Source organism: Charadrius vociferus, unplaced genomic scaffold (genome assembly GCF_000708025.1).
Source record: "Charadrius vociferus isolate BGI_N301 unplaced genomic scaffold, ASM70802v2 scaffold71, whole genome shotgun sequence".
Classification (NCBI taxonomy): Eukaryota; Metazoa; Chordata; class Aves; order Charadriiformes; family Charadriidae; genus Charadrius; species Charadrius vociferus.
In genome coordinates, this window is record NW_009647032.1 from 1 (window position 1) to 8,698 (window position 8,698).

An 8,698-nucleotide genomic window follows, 5' to 3' on the forward strand; every position below is an offset into this window, starting at 1 on the left:
ATCTTCTGTGATTGTTTTTACAGGTTTAATATTCTGGGATAAATACATGCTTAGGTTTGTAAGTGATTGATTAACCCAATGGATGACACTTAATAAAATGTTCATTTTGAGCTTAGGGGACAGCAAGTTTCATATTTGGTAGGCAACAATTTGCCTATTTCTAACAGAAGCAGGTGGAAGATTATTATCTCTTCTGCCCCCAACTATATTCACCAAATACACTTGTAGTACATTAATAAGTACTTTTTGGGAATTTAGCTTCTCACTTTTTCTAGATGTAACCATTACCTCTAGATATAACCGTTATCCCTAGCCTTTAATTTCCACAGATGAATGGTTTGCTAGATATAATTTCAAGGACACAGTACCTGAACTCCTGCTTAGCAATTTGCTACTTGGATAATTGGTCCAAGGCTATCTAAAACGCAAGTCAGCTTACATGCAAAACTATTCCATTACCAGCAGCCAGACATTTGCATTTTTCTCCCTCCTGTCAAAGGCATACTTCTGCTGAGAGAAGTCAAAGACAAAATTAGTATTTGTAAATTGAGAATGCTGGCATTAAACTAAACCAGCAAAATACAAAGTTTTTGGTTTTGAAAAGTCTTACAATAAGGAGTTGCCTATGATTACCATAGCTGACAAGCAGCAGCTGTACTGACTTACTGTATGAATTTAAAGAACTATACTTAACTGTTCTCGGCACGTTGTCAAAAAACCATAAGCACTCAGTGAATGTTGACTTTGTTGTGTGCTTATAAAGTGCTTGGTTACTTATTTGTTGCATCACAAGTTGACTTGTGGAATGGAGGGATGACTTTGAACAATTGCACTTTATTCATATTTTAAGATCTAATTGATATTCTGAAGTTATTCTTAGATTTGTGAATTAGAGACTATAGTAATGAATTTTTATTGTACGAACGAACTGTGGAAGTGCTAGAGGTATATAAGACTACCAATGAAATCACTGGATGCCATTGTGTGAACAGATTGTGATTACAGTTCTTTTCTTTCTGTAACTCAGCTCAACTCTGTGAAGAGTAAGCTTGAACTCTGCTTGTTCAGGAGTTTTCAAGAACATTAAACTAGTGTTACTGTATAGGCAGTCTTGATAAAAAGGTAATGATAGTTACTAACCATCAGCATTAAAGACTGGTATTGGATACCTGTGAATGGGCACCTAGGATTAGGTAAATATAGTACAAAAAGGAGAATTTCACCATTTTATGGGACAAATAAAACATAGTTTTCTTTGATCTGTTGGATATTCTATGCTGACTTGTTTCTGAGTGGCCTAGTTTCAAGCAGGTGGGAAGATGTGACCTTTGAGGCAGTTTGCTCATAGTAAGGTTTAAGCTGCTGGAGCTTCTGAACCCCTTCTGAAAAATTTGTTCTTGGTTGTTGCCTGCAAATGTGCAGACACCTGGAGCACTTGAGCAGAACTCCAGCCTCCTTACCCATGGCCTCTTTCTTTTCTCTTTGAATCTAATCTTTCTAAATACTGCTGCATGAAATGGGAATCAATAGATATATCGAGAACTAGATATTAACGATTCCAAGTATAAAGCTAATTATACTAAGCCCCTTGCTTGCTTTTAGGCCTGAATTGTATTTGAATTTCACTCTACATATAATAGCTTCTTTGATTTTGTGTACATGCACCAGGTATCATAGCCTTTATTCATTGCATGAATACTTAGAGTGAGGAAATGTCAACTGTCTTGCAGAGGTCAAGTGCTCAAATCTTGTTAATCACATTTTAAATGAGAAAATGCACAATGAGAAATGTCATGCTTTAAACTCAAGGACTTCAGCATTTATCTGTTGAAGAGATTAAATAATTTTCCTACTATGGTATTTATTTTTCATATTTTCTCACTACAATCTTCTGTTTGGATGCCTAATAGAATAGTTTTGTAAAGCTATTTTGTACTGAGGATGGTGTTCATGTACATCCTGTGGAAGGCAACCTGTGATTGCAGCTCATATGGGCACACCATTAGGCATATAAAATGTCTGTCTATTCTGCTGTAACCTCCTCCCTGTTCAAATCAGTCTTGTTCAGATACCTTTTACCACCAGGAAAGGGGCAAGATGCATAAAATTTCAGCAAATATATATTGGCTAATATGAATAATGAATAGATAGCATTATTAGATTCACTGACCCTGATGAGACAGCTGATAAGTGTCTGCTGGCTGGCAGTCTTCAGTGGGTTGAGGAAGTCAGCCTTTATTTTTCCTTGAAACAGGCCAATCTTTCAGTGATTTTTTTAAAATTTTATTATTATTCTTAGCTTCTTATGTCAATATTTTTACTATCAAATCTTTAAGCTGATAAGGATGACTGTGTCAAAAATTACACTTCTTTCCTTTGACTTTTTTAGTCTTTCATGGTCTCAGCTCATGCACTTCCTCACATCTTAAAGTAAGTTTCTCAGCAAAAATGAGCCAAGGTCACACATTTGTAATGTACTAAATAGGCTTTGCAACACACAGTTGGCACAGGGCTGAGGCTAAGTCAGGCCTAGAACAGAGCTCCAGGTATATGATTGGGGTGCTAGTGAGACAGCAGCATGTGTTGAACCAACCAATCTGTGGATACTTTTACAATCTTTAAGGTTTACATTCTTTAAGTCTGTTTTTATTTCTTCTGAGGGCTCATTTTTTTCTTCTGAAAACTCTGCATCTCAGAATCAATGCTCGACCTGAGCTAGTCACTGATAGCAAAAGACATTAATTTTCAGTTCTTTTTCTTATACCTCATAATGGTTGCTAAGATAAAGGTAGTCTCTTTAAATAGTTTTGAAGTGTTTCTGCAAAATAAGTTATTTAGGCTTAGTGGTCTTCCAGAGTCCTGTTCAGTTGACATGTATTTTGAGATTGGGGTGTCTCATGAAGGATATTTAACAAGTAAAGCTGAATTTTAAGAATAAACTTCAGAAATTCAGCAGCAAATGTTCTGAACACTAAATGGCAGGTAGAATGCTTCTGTCTATTAATGTGCTTTGACCTGACTGCTTAGAGCAAAGCAATATGAACTATGCATAATGGGTCATTAAACCAAATGAAATCGACTGTCTGAGGTCAATACTAATACTAGGTTATTCTTTTTATTATCACAACAAATATCTCATGATGTTCTTTAAAATTAGAACACTTTCACTGTAATTTTTTCCTCTTCATTTCTTTATTGATGAGCAGGAGCATGTTTGTCATAGTAATATTCCATAGCTTGCTTTCAGTGCATGCTTTAGATTTTCTTTGGAAGTTCTGCTTTAGACTGACATTTTAGCATCAGGGGAAAAAAAAAGATATTTATAAATAAGGGATGGGAGAATTATTTAGTTTCATATATGTGGTGGAGCAGAAGATCAAAGAAAGGGGTATTTTTAAAATAATTTTTCTTTCTGGTAACAGCAAATCAAGTACTAAAACTGGAGACTACTTCGATAACACTCAATTTATTAATTTTAGGAATTCCTAACTGAATTTTGCCGAAGACAGCAAGTATGTATTAAACAGACTTATCCTAAACTTTTCTGCAGTTTATCCTATCTAGTCACTGTTATACCTTACCTACATCTGGAAATGATGTCTTTATAATTTTATATTTATATCTGAATACCATAGCACATATATATGTTATATCATTTTATTTCTGCTATTACAATTCTTCCTGCTTTTTGTAGAATCTTAGAAATTTTGGTTAAAAAGGATATTTCACAATCTAGTCCAAGCCTGTGCTACTGCCGTGCTGAATCCTGAAAATTTCCAAGGATGGAGGTTTCATCAGCTGTCCCTGAGCTGCCCCACCCTTCTGATTAGCTCTTCCCTAATGTCTCATCAGAACCTTCCAAGCTCTGAATGGTGACGACAGGTTATTGTAGCAGTATGGAGAGAAGCATCTCTGATGTCATTTTTAGCTCCCATTCAAATAGTTGTAGGCTGGTATTAAATTTCCTCTTAGCTTCCCTTTGGCCTGGATAAACAAGTTTAGCTCATATTTATGCCCAAGGCATGTTAACTATTTTATCTGGCCTACTGCTGAGATACTTATGTCTCCTGCAAATGAATATTCTTGTTCTTCTCCTATGCCGTGTTTTGTTTTCTGTCTTTTTATAGCCTCCTATGTCTCTTCCTTCCTCCTTTATCAACCTTTTCACAGACTCATCTCAACCATGATGCTGTAGTTACACCATGCTTTTTTGCACGTCTTTGAAAATTGGTTGTAATCTTTAAGGCAGATAAGTCTTATGGTAGTCTTTATCAACCATAAACCAGCCTTTTGACAGAAGAGGTATTTTTTTCTGTAATGTTATCTTCATGGGTAGATACTAATGCAGAATATTTAGTGGATTGTGGGAGTTATTTTTAAATGAGCTATTTTGGATGTTTTAAATTATCATAGCTTGTTACCAATAAGCACATCTAATAAATTTGCAGATAAACAGCAGCTAGATGTTTTTCAGTGTGTATTTAAAAACCTTCCTTATAAATGTCATAAAGATTTCACAGTAGTGTCTCAAGTGCACGGGCCTATTTGTTACGCAGAGTCAGTGGCTGTCAGATCGCTTTCTTCCAACACTCCCTTTTCACTGGTTGGGCATGAGCTTTCTTGGAAGATAAAATCTTTAAGAAATATCTCTGTTGTCCCTTTTATGTTTGCTATGAGATAATGCAGTGAAACATTGCCACATATAATTCTCTAGCCTATGCTTCAGATATTGATGGTGGAACTATGTTTCAGTTGACCTCTAGCTCTGTGGCATATATATGAATATAACACTTTGTTTAGGAAAGATGCCATTGAAAGAAAGAAGCAGTATATCAGAAGGAGCTGAGAACATACAGCAAATGAGCTCACAAGAGCTTAGATTTTGTCTGTAACGAAAATGTTTACAAAGTCAATAGTAGCGATTAGCAATCTTCTGTTCCAGCCAAACTGTTTAGTACACATTAGGTAGTGGCATAACGAGAACTGGCTGACCTTGGTGTCTCCCACTTCCTCTGCTATGGGAAGCCAGCACATATCATTAGCAAAGAGTTTAGAAAACGTCCCTGAAGAGTAGTACTGTATGTTAAGATAATGGGATAAAAAGCAGTCAAAGCAGAAAGCTGGTGATGGAGTGTATACGGGGTAGGTACATCCCAGAGGGAATGCTGGAAGTTCTTCAGAATCACAATGTGTTTTTCCTGTGCAAATGTTGTCTAAAATTTAGGATGCTTAGTAGTAGAGTTAGCTCCAAAACGCTCTGTGCTTTTTGCTTCACTCCAACATTTATTGTATTATCCGTCCTAATGCTTTTCTAGTAGGGTACGAGGGGATTGAGTGCACCCTCAATAAGTTTGCAGATGACACCAAGTTAGGCGGGAGTGTCTATCTGCTTGAGGGTAGGATGGCTCTACAGAGGGGTCTGGACAGGCTGGATTGATAGGCTGAGGCCCAGTGGTATGAAGTTCAACAAGGCCAAGTGCCGGGTCCTGCACTTGGGTCATAACAACCCCATGCAGAGCTAAAGGCTTGGGGAAGCATGGCGGGAAAGCTGTCTGGCAGAGAAGGACCTGGGGGTTTTGGTCAACAGACAGCTGAATATGAGCCAGCAGTGTGCCCAGGTGGCCAAGAAGGCCAACAGCATCCTGACCTGTATCAGGAATAGTGTGGTGAGCCCTCTACTTGCCACTGGTAAGGCCCCACTTTGAGCAATGTGTTCAGTTTTGGGCCTCTCGCTACAAGAAGGACACTGAGGTGCTGGAGTGTGTCCAGAGAAGGACAAGAAACTGGTGAGGTGCTTGGAGAACAAGTCTTATGAGGAGCAGCTGAGGGAACTGGGGTTGTTTAGCCTGGAGAGGAGGAGCCTCTGGGGAGACCTTATCGCTCTCTACAACTAACTGAAAGCAGGTTGTAGCGAGGTGGGGGTCAACCTCTTCTCGCTAGTAACAAGGGATAGGACAAGAAGAAATGGCCTCAAGTTACGCCATGGTAGGTTTAGGATGGATATCAGGAAAAAGTTCTTCACAGAAAGGGTTGTTAAGCTGCCCAGGGAAGTGGTGGAGTCGCCAGTCCTGGAAATGGGACGTGGTTTAGTGGTAGTGTTAGGTTAATGGTTGGACTTGATGATCTTAAAGGTCCCTGCCAATCTAGAAAATTCTATGATTCTATGAAATAGCATGGTAAACTTCTTCTGTGATTTAAAATGATCTGTGCACTGCTTGCTAATACTGGGCTATGGCATAGCTAAGGCATTGAGTCCTGCTTCACACTAACCTTATTTAGTATAGTCTTCTCTTTTATTACTTGTGTTATAGCAAAGTTAAATCTCTCTGCTTGTCTTTCAGCAAAAGAAAAACGAATTACATTAGTTGAACTCTTCTGTTACTGAACAAAGTGTCTGCATATGTTGCAAGGTTTAAAGTGTGGTTGAAACTGGAAGCATCTCTAACTTAATTAGGGGTTGCTTTAAATACATTCTCACAGGGATTATCATCATTTAAATGGGGCAGGTTTTTCATTTCCCTTACCAATACCTGGAGTTGTATGTCTGCCTGAAGTTTTTATGACTCAGTTCCTGTGACAGTGTCCCTAAAGTACAGTATTTGGTTTATATGACTCATTACCTTTGAATAATTCATTTCTTCATTGTTTATATATATTCTCCTTGTAATTTAAAAAGATTTTTTTTCATAACATTGACTAATTCATTAGCTTGCTTGTTTTGAGCAAGTGAAAAATCAGGCAAGTTAATCCAGGTATGAGTTTTTTTCCCCTCAAGTAATGAAGAGAATGAGTAGGAAGGTGATGTAATTCATGGTGTCTTAGTTCCCAGATGGGAAACAAATACATGGAGCAGTTGACACATAAAGACTTAAAATGTAGTTGCATGGTTGTACCTAGTATGTATGTATGTATCTCTATTTGATTTTTGGGAGTAAAATGTTCTCCATGAGGGCTGTGCAGGATGTCTCCTGTGAGCTGCTCTGAATACGATGTGTGTCAACCTGCAGAGTAGGAGCTCCTTGTGAAGAAAATGTGCATAACTTCAGATAATGTTTGGATCAGCATGACTGTGGGTGGTAGAAGCAGGGACCCTGATAAATACTGAAAAAAGAACTATAAAAAAACCTGTCAGCTGAAGTAATGTTAGACAAGTCGTATAACATTTAAAAGAACTTACTGAACTGTGAAGACTGACATTTGCATCATAAAATCAGGCTTTGTTTAACTAAGTTAATGCATTTTAAGCTTGTTCTGTCTTTTGGTTTAATAAAATAGGAGCAATGAATGATTGCAGAATTGAGAACAGATTGGCTCCCATTTTAAACCACATCAGATTTAATTTAGTAGATATATTAATTTTGAATTTTTATCTTTGAAAGCAATAGAAGGTTTTAATGAACAATCTGAGTTTCACTGCTTATGCATGGTACCAAGTTTGACCTTCAAATGCAAGTAATTTGTGCATTTCCAACAAAGCAATTCTGGGATCCTGAATTAAGGGACTGTCCCTTCCTTCCCACCTCCTTTCCTTCTAAAAAACTAAGGGACATTTCCTCCCACCATTTCAAAGTAGTGGTTTACACCGTTGCTATGAAATTACAGAATTGCTTGGGAGAAGAGAACAATACTAAATTCCACTCCTGCTTTCTTCTCTCCCACTAATTCATACACTTCAGCAGCAGCCATTTCACTACTGTATTTGTACTCCCTAATCTTCTGCTATGATATAGCATCTTTTCTCTTGAAAAGCCATGTAGATTTTTTTAACTTGGGAAAAAGTTTTTTCTAAATTAGATTATGCTAATGATTCATTAGGTGATTTTTCTATGGTGACCCTGTTTCACTGTCTCTCAAGTGATGAGAAAATTAAGTTGAATGCTCAAAGTAGCTAATACTCAGTTGATTGATTTCTGTGTACTCAGTACAGCTTACTTGATGGCAATGTCTTCTTCCATCATCCCTTTCCTAGTCCCCATCCCTTGTTTTTCTCTTTTCTTTACTGTTGTTTTATGTAAGTGCAATTGCTTATTTTGGCTACACAGTGAATTAGATGAGGGAGTTAATGTGTTAGAAAAAAACCCAAACATCCACATGTGTATGTACAATAGTCCATTTTTGCAAACATATATCTAAATGTACCCCTAATTTCATTTTTTTTTAAATGTGATGATCAGGAAGTCAAGGATAGTATGATTTTACTTGTGTAGTCCTAGAGCTGACTGAATAATGGAAAAGAAGCTTGACTTAGCTGTTTAAAAAGTGATTAAACTAAAACTATTAAGCAATTTTTCCATAAAACATAATTCAATTAAAAATATAGTTTGTTTGAAACTATAGCCTTCCAAATTAAAGTATTAATTTCCATTAAGTTTTCCTATAAATGATCTCAGCTACAAGGCAAAATTTTGGACAGAGAAACTTCAGAACCACCAGAACGTCAGAGGACAAGACAATCTTGTGGGTGTTGGGAAACAGTCTTATTTATAACAAGAGATTAGAAATGGGTCTTCTAAGTGCATGGTCTGAGATTAATAAAAGCCATATTTCAGTTACTCATTTACATCAAATTGTTTGCATACAAGCTACAGCAGGAGCCTTAATTAACAAACATTTTAATGAAAGTAAGCTAACAGATCAATTTAATTAAATCAGTATTTACTTAACAGTATTTACTCAATATATTGTCTTACATAATTTT